Source organism: Castor canadensis, chromosome 11 (genome assembly GCF_047511655.1).
Source record: "Castor canadensis chromosome 11, mCasCan1.hap1v2, whole genome shotgun sequence".
In the NCBI taxonomy this organism is placed as follows: Eukaryota; Metazoa; Chordata; class Mammalia; order Rodentia; family Castoridae; genus Castor; species Castor canadensis.
The window spans coordinates 60,545,778-60,563,266 of record NC_133396.1 but is presented as its reverse complement, the minus strand read 5'-3'; the positions used below and the strand labels follow the sequence as shown (position 1 = coordinate 60,563,266).

General features: G+C 40.3%; 1 protein-coding gene across 4 annotated transcripts in view; it reads right to left on the bottom strand.

Moving 5' to 3' along the window:
* Positions 1–17,351, bottom strand: part of LOC141413832 (C-type lectin domain family 10 member A-like) — a 42,365-nt gene extending 25,014 nt beyond the window's left edge. For all 4 annotated transcript variants that reach the window (XM_074047035.1, XM_074047036.1, XM_074047037.1 and 1 more), the window contains exon 1: positions 4,251–17,351. The gene's annotated coding sequence lies outside the window, so the exon portion shown is untranslated. The remainder of the gene's footprint in view (positions 1–4,250) is intronic.
* Between the last annotated feature and the right edge of the window lie 138 nt (positions 17,352–17,489).

Here is a 17,489-nt window from a genome sequence, read left to right as displayed (position 1 = left end):
TTTGGGGGGAGAGGTTGGGGTTTTTTTGTGGAATTGGGGTTTGAACTCAAGGCTTCACACTTGCTACACAGGCACTGTACCCTTAAAGCCACTCTGCCATCCCTAGAGTGGGTTTTTTAATTATCGACTACATACTGCCTACAAGCAACTCACTTCAAATATAATGATATAAGTAGGTGAAAACATTAAAAGTAAAAAAGATGAGAAAGATAATTACTTAGCTAGAAAAACACCAACTGAAAGAAAACTGGAGTGGCTATATTAATATCAAAGTAAAATTTAGAGCAAATTCATTTGCAAAGGAAAAGATGGACTATACATAACAATAATAGGGTCAATTAATCAACAAGACATAACAATCCCAAATATGAATGTATCTAAAAGCAGACCTTCAAAATACATGGTGCAAAAATTACCAGAGCTGAAAACAGAGACAAATCCATCCTCATAGTCGAGAACTTCAAGACTCCCTTCTGTGTAACAGATAGTGCATGTGGACATAAAATAACCAAAAATATGGAAGACCTGAGCAATGCCAGCGGCAACTACATCCAAGTAACATTAGAGAACATTACACTCAACAACAGAAGAACATACCCTCTTTCCAAGTGTTCATGGAACTTCCACCAAGATACACCATATCTTAGATAAAAAAACAAATCTTATCAAGTTTCAACAGATAGTTTTTTAATTAAACTAGAAATCAATAACAACACAATTTTATATCCCCAACACTTGAAAATTAAGCAACACAGTTCTCAAGAAGCTTAATGTCAAAGAGAAAGTCTCAAGAAAAATTAGAAACTAAATTGAACTGAACTACAATTAAAATACACATATCAAAACCCATGGATGCAGCTGGGTACCAGGGCATGTTTTTATAATGCCAGCACTCGGGAGGTAGGGACAGGAGAATCACAAGTTTGAGGCCAGCCTGGGCTACATAGCAAAACCCTGTCTCAAAATAATTTTAATTTAATAATTGTAATTTTTTAAATTTTTGAATGCAGCTAAAGAAATTCTTAGAAATTTATATCATTAAATGTTTATATTAAAAAGGTCTTCTGTCAATAACCTGAGGTTCCACTTTAAGAAGTTGAAACAGAAGAACAAAGCAAATCCAAAACAATAAGAAGAAAGGAAATAAAGATAAGAGCAAAAATCAATGAAACCAAGAGCTGATTATTTGAAAAACTCAATACAACTGATAAACCTCTAGCAAGAATGATAAAGAAAAAAGGGAGAAAACACAAATTACTAATAGCAAGAAGAAAAGAAGGGATTTCCTTACCAACCCTGAAAAAATTAAAAGAAATATTATGACTGGGCGCCGGTGGCTCACACCCATAATCCTAGCTAGTCAGGAGGCAGAAATCAGGAGGATCACGGTTCGAAGCCAGCCCAGGCAAATTGTTCAGCGAGACCCTCTCTCGAAGAACCCGTCACAAAAATAGGGCTGGTCGAGTGGCTCAAGGTGAAGGCCCTGAGTTCAAGCCCCAGTACCAGTACTACAAAAAAAGAATATTATTCACATTATGAATCATTCTGTGCACAAAATTTCAATAACTTGGAGGTGTGGCTCAAGTGGTAGACCACTTATTTTGCAAGCGTGAAGCCCTGAGTTCAAACCCCAGTACCACAAAAAAAGAAAAAAATTTAATAATTTCATTGAATTATAAGTGCTCAAAAACTATAAACTACCAAACTGATCCAAGATTAAGTAAACTGAACAATTCTGTAACTATAAATGAGTTCACAGTTTTAAATATTCCAAAAAAGAAATCTCCAAGTCCAGGTGGCTTAACAAGAGAATTCTTCCAAACTCCTAAAGAAGAAATAATACCAACTCTACACAGCCTTTTTCCAGAAAATAAATGAAGAGGGAATCCTTAACTCATTTTATAAGACTGGTACTTTCCCTGATACAAAAACAAGACAAAGAAAAGAAAATTACAACCAGGCACGGGTGGCTCACACCTGTAAGCTACTTGGGAGGCTGAGATCAAGAGGATGATAGTTTGATGCTAGCCCTGGGAAATAGTTCAAGAGACCTCATCTCCAAAATAACCAGAGCAAAATGGACTGAGGTAAAGCTCAAGAGGTAGGGAACCTGCTTTGCAAGTAGAAAGCCCTTAGCTCAAACCCCAATCCCACCAAAAAGGAAGGAAGGAAGGAAGGAAGGAAGGAAGGAAGGAGTCTCAAAAACAACCACCAAAAATTCTCCACAAAATAGCAATTTGAAAATAGTAGCATATAAAAAAGGATAATACACAACTCAGTGGGGTTTATCTCTGGATTGACAGGCTGGTTAAATATTCAGAAACTAATCAATGTAATCCACTGTATTATCAGACTACAAAGAAAAACTACATATTATATCAACTCATGCAGAAAAGGCATTAGACAAAATCCAATAGTCACATGTGATTTTTTTTTCATTTCTTTTTTCTTCTTTTTTTATTGTTGTGCTGAAAGGGGGTACACTGTGGCATTTACAAAAGTTCTTACAATATATCAAATATATCATAGTTGAATTTGTCCACTCCATCATTCTCCTTTATCCCCCCTCCCCACATTTCTGGAATAGTTTCAACAGGTCTCTTTTTCCATTTACAATACATGTGTACACAGCATTTGCACCATATTTACCCTCCCCCACCCTTTCCTTGTGTCCTCTACCCCCTCCACTGTGCTAACCCCTGGACAGGATCTGTTCCCTTCCACCCAGTTAGGAATAAAAAAGAATGTCTGTAACGTGCACCATACATCACCTGTCATTCATTGTTACTAAATAGACTGTTTGCATTTTCCTTTGCTACACATTCAGAAACAATCTTCAACAACAATCTTCATTTCAGGTCTCTAAAGTCCAGTCCAAACTAAGCCAATCTTTAACCTCACCTGCCACCAAAGCTTCATGCAGCAGTGACAGGGGTCTGCCACAGACAGGGCTTTGCTTGGCTCAGGTGCTTCAACTTTTTATGCACATTGGTTCTTAGTGTGAATTTTTCTTTTGGCGGTACAGGGGCTTGAAATCAGGGCCTTGCTCTTTTAGGCAGGTGTTCTACTACTTGAGCCTTATGCTTGCCCCCTCCTGCCCTCCCTTTTTTGGCTTTACTTTTGGGATAAGGTCTCACATTTTTCCCTAGGCCAGCCTGGACTGCAATCCTACTATTTATGCCTCCCTTATGACTGGATGACAGGCATATGCCACTGCACCCAGCTATCAGTTGAGATGGGAGCTCATGAACTTTTTGCCCAGAATGGCTTCAGCCTTGATCCTCCCAGTCTCTGCCTTCTGAGTAGCTGGGATTACAGCTGTAAGTCACCACGCCTGGCCAACGTGATTTTCTTCTTAAATAAAAGGTCAACATCAGTGCCTCTTTTCAAAGGACTGCACTCATTTGGGCACATAGAGGGCTTAAGTATCTTTGTTGCAGGAATCTCAAGCTGAGATATGAGACAGTGAGGCAGTTTAACAGGAAGCAACATTTTATTGTGCCAGCACAGACTCAGTGCCTAAAGGCTGAGCCCTGAGAACAAAGGGGCCTCACCTTATATACCCTTGCAAGCAGGTTACAGAAGCAAAAAGCAAAGCTCAACCTACGTGACTTCACTGGCTATTTCATTTCCCCAGTGCTATGTGACCTTTGTGTTTCAATTCTTTAAGTTTTATCTCTCTAAGGGCAAAATAGTTTCTGCTGGGTATTGAGGGGGGGGAGCGGGAGGGGGTGGAGTGGGTGGTAAGGGAGGGGGTGGGGGCAGGGGGGAGAAATGAACCAAGCCTTGTATGCACATATGAATAATAAAAGAAAAATGAAAAATAAATAAATAAATAAATAAATAAATAAAAGTTTTATCTCTCTGCAATGCCATCCCCTCCCCCTGCCTCATTATCAGAACACAAATTTGTCTGTTTCTTTTCTGGTCCTCCTCCCTGCTACACCTTGGGATTTACATTCTTGCCAACCACAAGCAGCTGTTAACCCAAGACTGATGGGTGCCAAGATCTAAATATTCCAGTTCCCTTCTTTCTACGGGAACAACTCTGAGATGTGACCTCTGCTGTCTCCATTGTTCCCCTGTGGGACTGAGCTCAAGTTACACAATCACCACCACCACAGGACTTCATTTGAAATTGCCTACAAATGCTTCCTAATGAATCACTTTCACAAGAATTCTGTATTAATTTCTCCTGCCCTCTTGCTTGGCCTCCCTCCCTTCCTCATCGTGCTTCCCCATTTCCCTACCTGCTTTATCCTCAGAACACTTTCACAGAATCCTCATGTCAGACTGTTCCGAAAAAAGGTGAAACCCAAGGCATAGACTGTTCAGTTTCTCCTCACTGATTCTCAAGAGCAAAGAAGAGAGTTCCAGGACACAAGGCTACCAAGAGATGGTCAAGCTGCTCATCACAGCAAGCATCCTGCACTGGCCTGTCACAGGGGTGGTGTTGCTGCTTCAGAGATCCTCTGCCCCATGGCAGTTCCCCGAGAAGATGGTGCTCTCTGGTTCATATCCGTTCCTGCCCAGATTGCACCCACAGCCTCTTTTAGCCTCACTTTGTCATGCAGCCCTCTGGGCCAAGGTCGTCTCAAGTTCTCTGACATCCGTGCCCTGACAAATCACCAAGTGCAGCCTGATCAACTGATGAGTGGGTCAGGGGCTTGCCCAAGTATTTGCCTTCTAGTTCTCCTGTCAAAAAGCAGAATTGGGTCTGTTTCTTTCTTTCTTTCTTTTTTTTTTTTTCTTTGCAGTACTGGGGTTTGAACTCAGTGCCTATACCTTGAGCCACTCCACCAGCCCCTTTTTTGTGATTTTTTTTTTTTTTTTTTTGAGATAGAGTCTCTCAAACTATTTGCCCAGGCTGGCTTTGAACCATGACCCTCCTGATTTCTGCCTCCTAAGTAGCTAGAATTATAGGCATGAGCCACTGGTGCCCAGCTGAGTCTGTTTCTTTATGATTACCTCAAAACCCTGGAAGGCACATCCACCACCTCTCCTAAAACTCTTCTTGCCCCTCTCAAGAAGCAGTCCATGGAGATTCAAACCATATCTGCAGCTTAGGTACCATGCAGCCTGATACAGATGTGCCTGTCTTACCCCTTGCAGACAATCACTGCATGGCTCCCTTGCTACTCCATCATCTGGCTGGAGAGTGTGTGACGTACCATTTTGCTTCCCAGGTGGAGAGAAAAAGAGTTAAGTACTCCCCCCTACAAACTCCACTGCTGATTTGCTTGTTTTGCCACCTCTTTGTAAGTCCTGCCATATCACCCAGCTCCTCTAGGTTTTAAACATACAGGCACTGCTAGCAATCTTTCTCAGCGTTGGGAATCCAGCCAAATTTCCATAAAAACAGGAAACGTGTCCTTTAACCTCCTATTTCATGTGGTCATGTCACTCTTCTCAGTTCCTTAATTGGCCTTGCCAAGATTTTATTGATTATGTTAGTCTTTTTTTGGAAATGGGTTTCTGTTAAGAGGATGAAAAGTTACCGACTTGGGAAAAATATTTGCAGATCAAAGGCTTACTATCTAGAACATATAAAGAATTCTGGAAACTCAAGAGTAAAACTAACAAACCCAACTAGAAAACGGGCAAAAGACATGAAGAGACATTCCACTGATGAGGACATAATGATAGAAAAGCACTTGAAAGACGCAAGCCACCGTACTATATCACCACACACCTATCCGAACAGCTAAAATAAAAAACATGGATAACAACCAAATGTAGGTGAAAAGCAGACAAATTGGATAATTTTTACATTGTTGAGGATATAAAAAATAGTTTGGCAGTTTCTTTTACAACTAAACATGTTACAACTATATGACTCCATGTTTGTGTTTAGCACAAAGAAATGAAAATTTATGCCCACACAAAACTTTGAATATGAACATTCATAGAAGATTTATTTGTAAAAGCCAAATCTGGAAACAACCCAGAAGTCCTTCAATAGATGAATGGTTAAACACACTGGTATCTCTATACCAGAGAACAGTACTCAGCAATGAAATAATGAAAACTGACACCAGCAATGTCCGGACAGATCTCCAGGGAATTACATTGGCTGAAAATAACCCAATCCAACAAGATTACATGCTGTACGATTACCACCTTAAAACTACAAAATTATAAAAATTTGGAAGCAGATTTGCGACTGTCAGGACGTAAATGGAGGTGTGGAGGCAAGGGATGGATATACCTGTGGCTATAAAAGGTAATGAGGCAGGCTGGGTTAGGGATAGTCTGGGGGCCTGTTTCCCCTCTTGACTCAAGACTCCTCCACCAGCTCACAGGTGAGAGGAGCCAGGTGATGACACATTGTCTCCCCATCTCTAAGTTCAAGGTGGTATAAAAACAACCTACCAAAGACCCCAGCCCTTCTTCTTCCCTTCCCTCACCTCGCAGAATGGGTGACTGTCATTCCTCAATGAAGCTATTCTCCCTCACCCCATACAGAGTTCTGCTTGGATTCCTCCATTCGAACACAAGGACAAAGATCAGTAACAGGAAGCTGGATGTGGTGGGGCACATCTGTAATCACAGCTACTCAGGAGGCAGCGATAGAAGGATTGCCACAGCTACTCAGGAGGCAGCGGTAGAAGGATTGCAAGTTCAAGGCCAGCATGGGCAAGGTCAGCAAGACCCTATCTCAAAAAAAAAGTAAAAACAAAAGAGCTAGCTCAAGTGGAAGAGGACTGGGTTCACTCCCCAATACCATTAAAAAAAAAAAAAAAAAAGGAGCCAGAAGGATCCTTGTGGTGATGGAAATGTTCCCTAAAGTGGCAGTGTCATGTCAATGTCCTGGTTGTGTGATAGTTTTGCAAGATGTCACTGTTGAAGGAAACAGGGTAAGGGTCATGCAGGATCTCACTGTGTTAACTCTCACAACTGCATGTGAGCCTCGAATTTTCTAAAATGAAAAGATTTGCTTTTTAAAATGGGTTGGAGGGGAGGAGCAGCTATGGCCAGGCAGCTCCAGGAAGGCTCCTGCACTCCACAGACCCCAACCATGGCACGCGCGCCCCCCTGTGCCACCATCATGCCCAAGAGGAAGGTCAAGAGGAGGTCGGTGAGGTTGTCAGCTAAGCCTAAAAGGCAGTGGGGAAGGAGAAGTCTTCAGATGAGAAAGTGCAAGCAAAAGGAAAAAGGGGAGCAAAGGGAAAACAAGCTGAAGTAGCGAACCAAGACACTAAGGAACATTTTCCCGCAAAAAACGGAGAAACTAAAAACGAGGAGCTCGCAGCTTCTGACGACGCAGAAGAGAACGAAGCCATGGCTGACAATCGCACACCAAGTCTCACCCGTGCTCCCCGTCCCCTTCTTGTACATCCACAGGTATATTTTTATCAACTAGTTTGCAAATGCAAGTTTTTTAGTAGCTCTAGAAACATTTTTTAAAAGGAGGGAATCCCACCTCATCCCATTTTTTAAGTATAAATGATTTTTTTAAGAAGTAAAATCACTTGCTGGTTGTTTATTTTTTGTTGCAACCAGAAAACAGTGGGGTATTGAATTGCGGAGGCGTTGGCTGTCTGCGTGTCAGCCTAACATTCCATAGGTGAGAGTTAGTTTTATATCCTGCAATACAAAGCATACTAAATTTTGGCAATTTGGGTCATGGCCATGCATTTAATATGTCTTGAATATTTTAAACTGTAGTCCTGTGTTGTTTTCTAGTAGAACTGTTTCCTAAAGAAAACCACTCCTTGATCGTTGCTGTCAAAATTGTGTATATTCTGTAACATTTGGTCCTAGTAGTCCAGTTTTCCTAATCTGTTAGTGTGCTGTGAAAGATGGAAAACTTTCGTATGTGGTGAATGTGACACAAAATTGTGACTCCGTGGAAGTTAAGTAGCAGCTGATCAGCATTTGAAGATATAGTACATGATGTCCTCAAGGAAAATTTGCCTCCAATTTTGAAGCTGGAATGTCACTGGAATAACTTAAAAAAGAAATAATACATGGCTTTAGATTTTTGGTATGTGTGTGAAAAGTTGTGCACAAATTGAAATGTCTGTGTGCTGATCCTCAACACAATAAAATCTCAATTGTGAAAGAATGTTTTGAAAAAAAATGGGTTGGAATCATATACTATTCCATCATTACTAATTCCCTCCTATTACTGCATTTTGGTTTATTTTATAGTTGTTTTTTCTAACTTTAAGTTAGATACTTGGTTTGTTTCTTTTTAGTCTTTTTTAGTTATTAAAAAAAAATCTTGAGGGCAAGATGTACAGCTCAAGTGGTAGGCATCTGCCTAGCAAGCATGAGACCCTGAGTTCAAACCCCAGTACCAAAAAAGAAAAGAAAAGAAAACAATGAGGCTGTACATTTTCATCTGAGCCTAGTTTTAGCTATATCCAGTACGCTTTGATATATTTCATTAGTTCACAGATAACTTCCCCTTTGGATCATGACCATATGGAAAATATTTCATTGTTTACAATAACTAAGCCCTTTGTCTTATTTTTCTATACAATTTTAATTTAATTGTACTACAACAGGAGAATGCACCCTTTAAAAACCTCTCCCTTTCAAGAATTTTAAGGTCTGTCTTTGGTAGATTGTTGTAGCAAACATACTTCTAAAAGCTCCAGACAAACGACCTTTGTTTTCACTTATTGTTGGATGGTGTTGCTGTCATGATTTACCCAGCTTTCACGGGCAATTTACCTTATCAAATGTCCCAGGGTGACCCAGAACGTGCTTGAGATCACATCCTCCCACAGTCGTCTCAACACCACCAAAGGACAGAAAAGTATTTGTCTTAATATTCACTTTATTCTTCGTTTCCTTTTCTTTGTCCTCCATTAGTGTGGTACATTTGTTACAACTTAGAAGCCAATATTGACCTGCTAGTATCAGCCAAAGTCCACAGTTTAGAGTTTACTCTGTCATCCATTCTATGAGCTTTCACCAATGTATGCTGCAACAGACCCACTTTTACAGTATCTCGTAGAAGAGTTTTACTGTTCTAAAAACTCTCTGATTCCCACCCACTCAACTCTCACTTTCCCTGCCAAAGCCCTGGCAGTCACTGAGCTTTTTACTGTCCCCATGGTTTTGCCTTTTCCAGAATGTCATATAGTGTGACATTCTGGAAATCATTCAATGTGCCGAACCATTCAGTGTATATCCTTTACAGGTTGGCTTTTTTCAGGTAGCAATACTTAGCACTTTTTCTTTTTGCTGTCAAATATCAATTTTTATTATGAATCTAGCAAGCCAATGCAATAAAACTGAATGGTGTTACTACTTATGAGTATTTCAAAAGTTCTAAACATTTAGAACCTAAAAGCATATCAAATGCAAAACTGCTTATTATATGAAATCTAGCAAAATAAAGGGAATGATCATATAGTTATGTTGGAATATTTTTAAAACTCAGTAGATAAAAATATACAGCTGATTACAGTAAACCTTTATTAGAATAGAAATGGAATAAATTCTTTTCTCTACTGAAAATCTATTGTAGTGAGCACCTTTTGTTCACAAAGTATAATTGAACACCCTTCCTCTCTGTAGGGAATGAATCATCTTAGAAATTCATGCTTCCTCCAGAAACAAGCCCAAAACTTACTTCTCAGGCTGTGCTTACTGAGGACTATGGAACAGAACACAGAAACAGCTTCTGCAAATCCTTCAAAAGGGATTTACTGTCCCCATGCTGACTTCCAGAGCTCATTAATTTATTTTAGATAGTAGCAACTAATCTTAAAAATTCTCTTTCCATGATTTCACAGAAATTACTAGAAAAGTTTTTGAATTTTATTATTTTAATAATATTTAATAATGAGTCAATAGTCATTGCTTCAAACTTGGTTCTGCATAATCTCTGATGTAGAATTTTCTGCAACTTTTTTATTAAAGCTATCCTTTGGGGAGGTCTGTTATGACATTTTCATGCATGCATACTCTGTACATTGATTATATTCACCCCCATCATCTTCTCTGGCTTCCCCTCTTTCACCTGCTGATCTCTCCCCCACCTCAAATAATTCCCTTCCTATTTTCATGTGTTTTTTTTAAAATCTATATCCCACTTATGAGAGAAACACATGCAAAATTTGTCCTGAGTCTGACTTATTTTGTGTAACATGATCCTCTCCTGTTCCATCCATTTTCTTGCAAGCAACATGAATTCATTCTTCTTTGTGGCTGAATTATACTCCTTTGTGTGTTCATATCACATTTTTTTTAATCCATTCATCTGTTGATGGGCGCCTAGGCTGATTCCAAGACTTGGCTATTGTGAATAATACTGTTGCACACAGATGTGCAGGTGTCTCTCTTGTATGTTGATTTACACTCACTTGAGTATATGTCCAGGAGTGGTATAGCAGGATCATACTTTTTAGTTTCTGATGGAACCTCCATACAGATTTCCATACTGGTGCACTAAATTACATTCCCACCAACACTGTATAGAGAGCTTCCTTTTCCCCCACATCCTCTCCAGCATTTGTTGTTGTTTGTTTCTTGATAATAGCCATTCTGACTGTGGTGAGATAGAATCTTAGTTCAGTTTTTATTTGCATTTCCTTTATAGTTAAGGGTATTGAACATTTTTTCATGTATTTACTGGCCATTTATACTTCTTTTGAGAAGTGTTTATTTAATTATTTAATTCATTTGTCTATTCACTGATTGGATTATTTGTTCTTTCGGTGTTTAATTTTTTTGAGCTATCTATATATTTTGGATATTAATCCCTTATCAGATGAATAGCTGGCAAAGATTTTTCTCCCATTCTATAGACTGTCTCTTCACTCTGGTTATTGTTTCCTTTCTGTAAGAAGTTTTTTAATTTCATGCAATCTCATGTGTCAATTCTTGCTATTATTTCCTGAGCTACTGAATTCCTATTCAGAAAGTTTTTGCCTATGTTACGTCTTGAAGTGTTTTCCTGGAGTAATTTCAAACTTTCAGGTCTTGCATTAAGGTCTTTGATCCATTTTAAATTGATTTTGTACAGGGTGAGAGATCAGGATCTAGTTTCAATCTTGTATGTAAGACTATCCAGATTCCCCAGCACCATTTGTTGAAGAGACTGTCTTTTGTCATAAATCAGCTATAGCTGTGCAAGCTTATTTCTGGACCTTCTATTCTATTCTCTTGGTCTGCATGTCTGTTTTCGTGCCAGTACTATGCTGGTTTTTGAACTTGAGGTCGTTGTTTTTGACAGTACTGGGGTTTGAACTCAGGGCCTTGTGCTTGATAGGCAGGCACTCTACCACTTGAGCTATGCCTTCAGCCCTACTATGTTGTTTTTGTTACTATGGCTCAAATTATAATTTGAAGTCAGGTATTGAGATGCCTCCAGCATTGCTCTTTTTGCTCAGGATCACTTTGGCTAGTCAGAGTTTTTGTGCTTCCATATGAAATTTAGGATTTTTTTCTATTTCTGTGAAGAAATGCATTGGAATTTTCATGACAACTGAATTGAATCTGTACACCACTTCTAATAATATAGACATGTTCACAACATTAATTCTGCCAACCCATGAACATTTGACATCTTTCTGTCTTCTAGTATCTTCAGTTTCTTTCTTCAGTGTCTTATAGTTTTCATTGTAAGGGTCTTTCACCTCCTTAGTTAGGTTTATTCCTAGGTATTTTATTTTTTGAGGCTATTTTGAGTGGGATTGTTTTCTTGATTTTTTTCCAGCATGTTCATCACTGATATATAGAAAAGCTTCTGAGAATTGGAGGCATAGCAAGTATGAAGCCCCAAGTTCAATCCCCAGTACCAAAAAAAAAAATAGCTATTGATTTTTTAATTTGTATCCTGCTACTTTGCTGAAAGTGTTTATCAGACCTAAGAATCTTTTGGTGGGGTCTTTTGGGTCTTTTATGTGTAAGAACATATTCTGCAAACTCATCCTTTCCTATTTGTATCCCTTTTATCTCTTTCTCTTCCCTAATTTCTCTGGCTAGAAAATCAAGCACTATATTGAATAAGAGTCGACATCCTTGTATTGTTACTGATTTTAGAGAAAATGCTTTCAGTTTTCCCCCATTTAGGACAATATTAGCTATGAGTATATTGTATATAGCCTTTATTACGTGGAGGAACATTTCTTCTATTCCCGGTTTCTTCAGGGCTTTTATCATAAAAGGATGTTGAATTTTGGCAAAGACTTTCTCTGCATCTATTGAGATTATCATGTAATTTTTGTCCCTGATTCTGTTTATCTCTTAGCACTTACTTTTTTGTTTTCCTCAATGCTGGACCCAACACAGAAGCTTATGCATGCTAAGAAAGTGTTCTACCACTGAGCTACATCCCGGGCCCTAACACTTACTTTAATAAAATAGTTTAAGGGTTATATTTTTAATTCAGAACATGGATCAGTGGTTTAAAAAGAATATGTTTGAAAGATGAACCTTAAATCTTAGATACAAAAGAAACTCGTAAACAACTATGTGCCACGTTTGTCATTGTTGCCTGCCCACGTTTCTGAAGATTCTCACAAGAACCTCGGAGATTCAAAGTATGGAGGAAGACAGTGCCTGACACAGCCCACAAGTATCAGCAAAATCCTCACCCTGACCCCAAAGACCACTTTCAGGCACTTCTCTTTTTCTTTCTTTTTTGGTACTGAGGTTTGAACTCAGGGCCTAATACTTGCTAGGCAGGTGCTTTTACCACTTAAGCTATTCCATCAGCCCTTTTTTATACTGGATATTTTTGAGATAAGCTCTTCCAAACTATTTGCCAGGGCTGGCTTCAAATCACAATCCTCCTGATCTCTGCCTCCTGAGTAGCTAGGATTACAGGCCTGAGCCACCAGTGCCCAGCTTCATCCGCTTCTCTTACCACATCTCCTCCCACTAATCCAGATTTAAAACAAAAAGTCTAGTAAGAACCTAGTATAATAAAAGAAAGAAAATCCCTGGGTCACTCAGCTGTCCATTACTTTAACAAAATATCTGAGATAATCAATTTATAAAAAGCAAAGGTTTATTTTGGTTCACAGGCTTAGAGATTTCAGCCCATGACCAATTAGCCCCATTGCTGTGAGTTTGTGTCGGTAGTGGCTGAGGAAGCCCATTTGCCTCTTGACTGGGTGTGAAAAAGAAAGAAACTGAGGTCTCACAATCCTCTTTGTCAGCACACCTCCAATAATCTGAAACCTCTCTATTGAGGCCTATTGGCCCCACCTCCCAAGCCTTCAACACATGATTCTTTGTGGAACATTCCAGATCCGAACTACAGCAAGTCCCAACCATAGTGTTGCAGGAAATGGTGAGGGAAAGTGGTGAGACCATTTTGCAGGAAGCAGGAATTTTTTTTACACCAGTGGACTCAAGGGAGATAATTTCTCAAAGCCCTAAGCCCCATCAGAGTCAGGAGATGAGTTATATACCCCCCAGGTGGTTTATGTAACTGGGAGGTTTTGCAGTGGATGGTTCACAGGTGGTCAGAAAGACAAGCCAGTTACAGAGAAATAGGCTTGTACAGAGTTTTCTCCTCTACCCCCATATAGACTGTGGTCATAGTTACAGGAAACCTTGCAGGGCCTAGCTGGAGGTCTGTGACACTTTTGAGCTTGCAGAAAGCTGCTTGTGGCCCCAGAGTAGGAAATCCAAAGCATATTCCAGACACATAGTGAATCCCAGAAAAATAGCCATGTTGGCTCCAACAACAGAACTAGAAGACCTAAAGGAGGAGGAGAGGGGGTCATATACAAAGGATTAAACCTAAAAGTACTACTAGATCTCTTCACAGCCCATCGAAAGCTAGGAAACAAGGTCCATAAAACATTGGAAATTATTTTTACCTAGAATTCTATATTTCCACAAATAATTGATCAAAATATGCTTCTCCTTTATGTTAAGTGAAATTAGCTGGACAGAAAGACAAATACCTCATGTTCTCACTCATATGTAGAAGATAATAAAGTTGATCTCATAGAAGGAGAGAGTAGGAATAGCAATTAACAATGGCTGGGAAAGGTAGGGGAGGAGTTGACGAAGTAGGATGGGTTAATAGGTACAAAAACTGCAGTTAAATGGAAAGAGTTAGTAAGTTCTAGTGTTCTGTAGCTCAGTAGAGTGACTATAGCTACCAATGATCCATCATTCATTTCAAAGTAGCTACAAAAAAGGATTTAGAATGTGAACAACAAAAAGAAATGATAAATGTTTGAGTTGATGAATATGCTAAGTATCCTGATTTGATCACTACATATTGTGATCATGAATCAAAATATCACACTGTACCCTATAAATGTGTCAATTAAAAATCAAACTTTAGAGCTAAGCGCTGGTGACCTCTACATGTAATCCTAGTTACTTGGGAGTCTGAGATTGGGAGGATTGCAGTTTGAGCCAGTCCAGGTCAAAAGGTTCACAAGAACTCTTCAGAAAAAGCTGGATTTGGTGACCCCTGTCATCCCAGCTACACAGGAAAATAGGATGATTCCAGTCCAGACAGCCTGGGTAAAAAATACCCAGAGCAAAAAGGGCTGGTGGAGTGGCTCAGTGGCAAAATGCCTGCCTAGCAAGGGTGAAGCCCTGATTTCAAACCCCAAAATAGCCAAAAAAATTAAAAACAAACATTTGGGGGACTGGGAACACAACTCAATGGTAGAGCACTTGCCTGGTATACACTAGGCCCTGGGTTTGATCCCTAGTGCCACAAAAAAATTGTTACAAAAAAAATTATACAGGGCCAGAGGGTGTAGCTCAAGAAGTAGAGTACCTGCCTTGAAGCCCTGAGTAAAACCCCAGTACTGCCAAATATACACAGATATAGACAGATTTAGATATAGATGATTTAGAGATAGAGTTAGAGATTAGATAATATAGATATATACACTGGCTAGGCAGATACTCTACCACTAAGCCATACTTCCAGGCCTTTTCAATTTATTTATTTGGGAGAGAGGTGAACTGGGGTTTGAACTCAGGGCTTCATGCTTGCAAAGCAGGTACTCTACCACTTGAACTGCACCTCCAGTCCATTTCACTCTGGTTATGTTGGAGATGAGGTCTCTCGAGCTATTTGCCCGATCTGGCCTCAAACCTTAATCCTCCAGATCTCAGCCTTCCAAGTAGCTAGCATTACAGGCATGAATCACCAGCACCCAGATCCCAGCCCTTTTTTGCTTTATTTTTCAGGTAGTGTCTTGTATTTTTGCCTGAAGCCAGTTTCAGGCCTACAGAATAATGGGATCACAGGAATGTTCCACCATGCCCACCTTCTTTGTTGAGATGAGGTTTCCCTAACTGGCTCTTCACCCTGGGCTGGCCTCATATGGCAATCCTCCCAGTCTCTGCCTCCTGTACAGCTTGGTTCACAGGCTTGAGCCACTGAATCCAGCTTTATTGGGTTTTTTTTGCAACTATGTAGCCCAGTCTATGTAGCCCAGTCTGGCCTAGATGTTGAGATCCTCCTGCTTCAGCATCCCAAGTGCTGGGATTACAGCATGGGTTGCCATGCCTGGAAAATTATAACAGTTAAGTAAGAAGTACCCAGTGGAGTGCCTGACACAGAGGAGACATGCTCAGTAAACAGTTATCTTTTCTTGGACTTTTGCCTTCTGTGTCAAGCCACACATAAGAAGTAGATATAGGGTCTAAACCATTTTTTTCCTAGATGCTGGGGATTGAACCCAGGGCCTTGTGCATGGTAGGCAAGTGTTCTACCACTGAGCCACACGCCCTGCCTGATTATTAATAACTTTTTAGGTTCCTCCCATACATACATTTTCAAGAAGCTACTAGAGAGGATACACCAACAAAACAAGGAACATACCAAGAAAGAAGATATGGATCCTGGCAAGAGAGGATCCAACCCAGGAGGAAGAGAACGACCCAGAAGATTCCCACCATGAGCAGGAAGTCCCAACACACAAAGCTGGAGAACAGGTCTGGGGGCACAGCTCAAGTAGTAGAGTGCCTGTCTAGCAAGCACAAGATTCTGAGTTCAAACCCCAGTACCTCCAAAAACAAAGAAGCTTCAGAACAACTTCCCTGGTGGGAGCTGAGAACAGAGGGGCAGAGGGTTCAGAAGTAGAGCCATTTATAACTCGAGTTCAGGACTCTTCGTGGGCACGCGTGTGGCTCCGCATGGGTTCCTTACAAAGGAGGCCCCGGGAGGGCCTTAGCAACATCCTCATGTGACCGTAGGTTTTTGTCAATTATGAAAACAAATTATTTCAGCTATTAACAGTTAAGGTGATCACTGTCAGCCTCTGCTCCACCTTTGTGTCAGGTGACTTTTTTAACCCATTGAAGTTAGGTTGGAAATACATTTGACTTGAGCCAAGAAGGATATGTGGGTTGCAGTCACATCACCTATGTTTCTGGTTGGTCCCCCAGCACCAGAATGGCTTCCAAAGACTCACTCGGGGAAGGGGGTAACAGAAAGACGGGACAGGAGCTGCCCCAGGGCTCCTGACACCAGTAATAGAGAGGGAAGAGGCTGGGAGCAGAAATGCCTGGTGGCCAGCATTTGGATGGGCTGGAGAGACCAACCTGTCTTGCAGGGGCTACCAAAAGAGGAGTTCTCCCTGTATTTGGGGTCTCCCCAAACTGGGTTGTACAAATTCTGAATTAGAAATTAAATAAAAATTGTCATAGACAAAATTGCCTCATCTACATGAAATAGCAACTAAATAATGTCCACAATGAATAAATATAGAGATATCAGTTTATACACATTGTATAGGATGACAGATGTCAATAGTAGAAGAAATACCATTGAAAACAGCTTGTCTGCACAGCAGGAGCAGCTAAAGGGAGCAGGTTAGGTGACCGTGGCTCTGCAACTTTACAGTTCATGTATTGTTGCTTCTATTTTTTTTTTTATTTAATGCCAATCATGTACATCTAAAGAAACAATCCCAGAAAATTTTTAACTAAGCAATGGAAAATCTTAACCAATAACTAGCTTCCAAGCAAAAAATTACTTGAAACTTTATATGTGAAAACAAGAAAAAAATGGCAAATACTTGCTCACCAACAGAGAATAATTAAACAATGTATACTTTGGAATTCTCTACAGCTGCTACATTCAATGAGACAAAACCTGTCAGGTGCCAGATGCCAGTGGCTCACGCCTATAATCCTAGCTACCCAGGAGGCAGCAATCAGGAGGATGGAGGTTCAAAGCCAGCCCAGGCAAATAGTTCAAGAGACCCTACCTCGAAAAAACCCATCACAAAAACAGGGTTGGCAGAGTGGCTCAAGTAGTAGAGCACCTGCCTAGCAAGCCTGAGGCCCTGAGTTCAAACCTGTTTCACAAAAAAGAAAGAAAGAAAGAAAAACTTGTCAGGGAATGAATGGCAAAGATGGCCTCTCCAGCCCATCCAAATGCTGGCCACCAAGCATTTCTGCTCCCAGCCTCTTCCCTCAGATGACCTGTGACCCTCAGATAGGGTGTCAAGGAGCAGCTATTCAGGACTTATACCTTGCCTCCTCCATACCCTTCCCTCTCACAGTCTCTGTACCCTACACATCCCAGTTCCAAA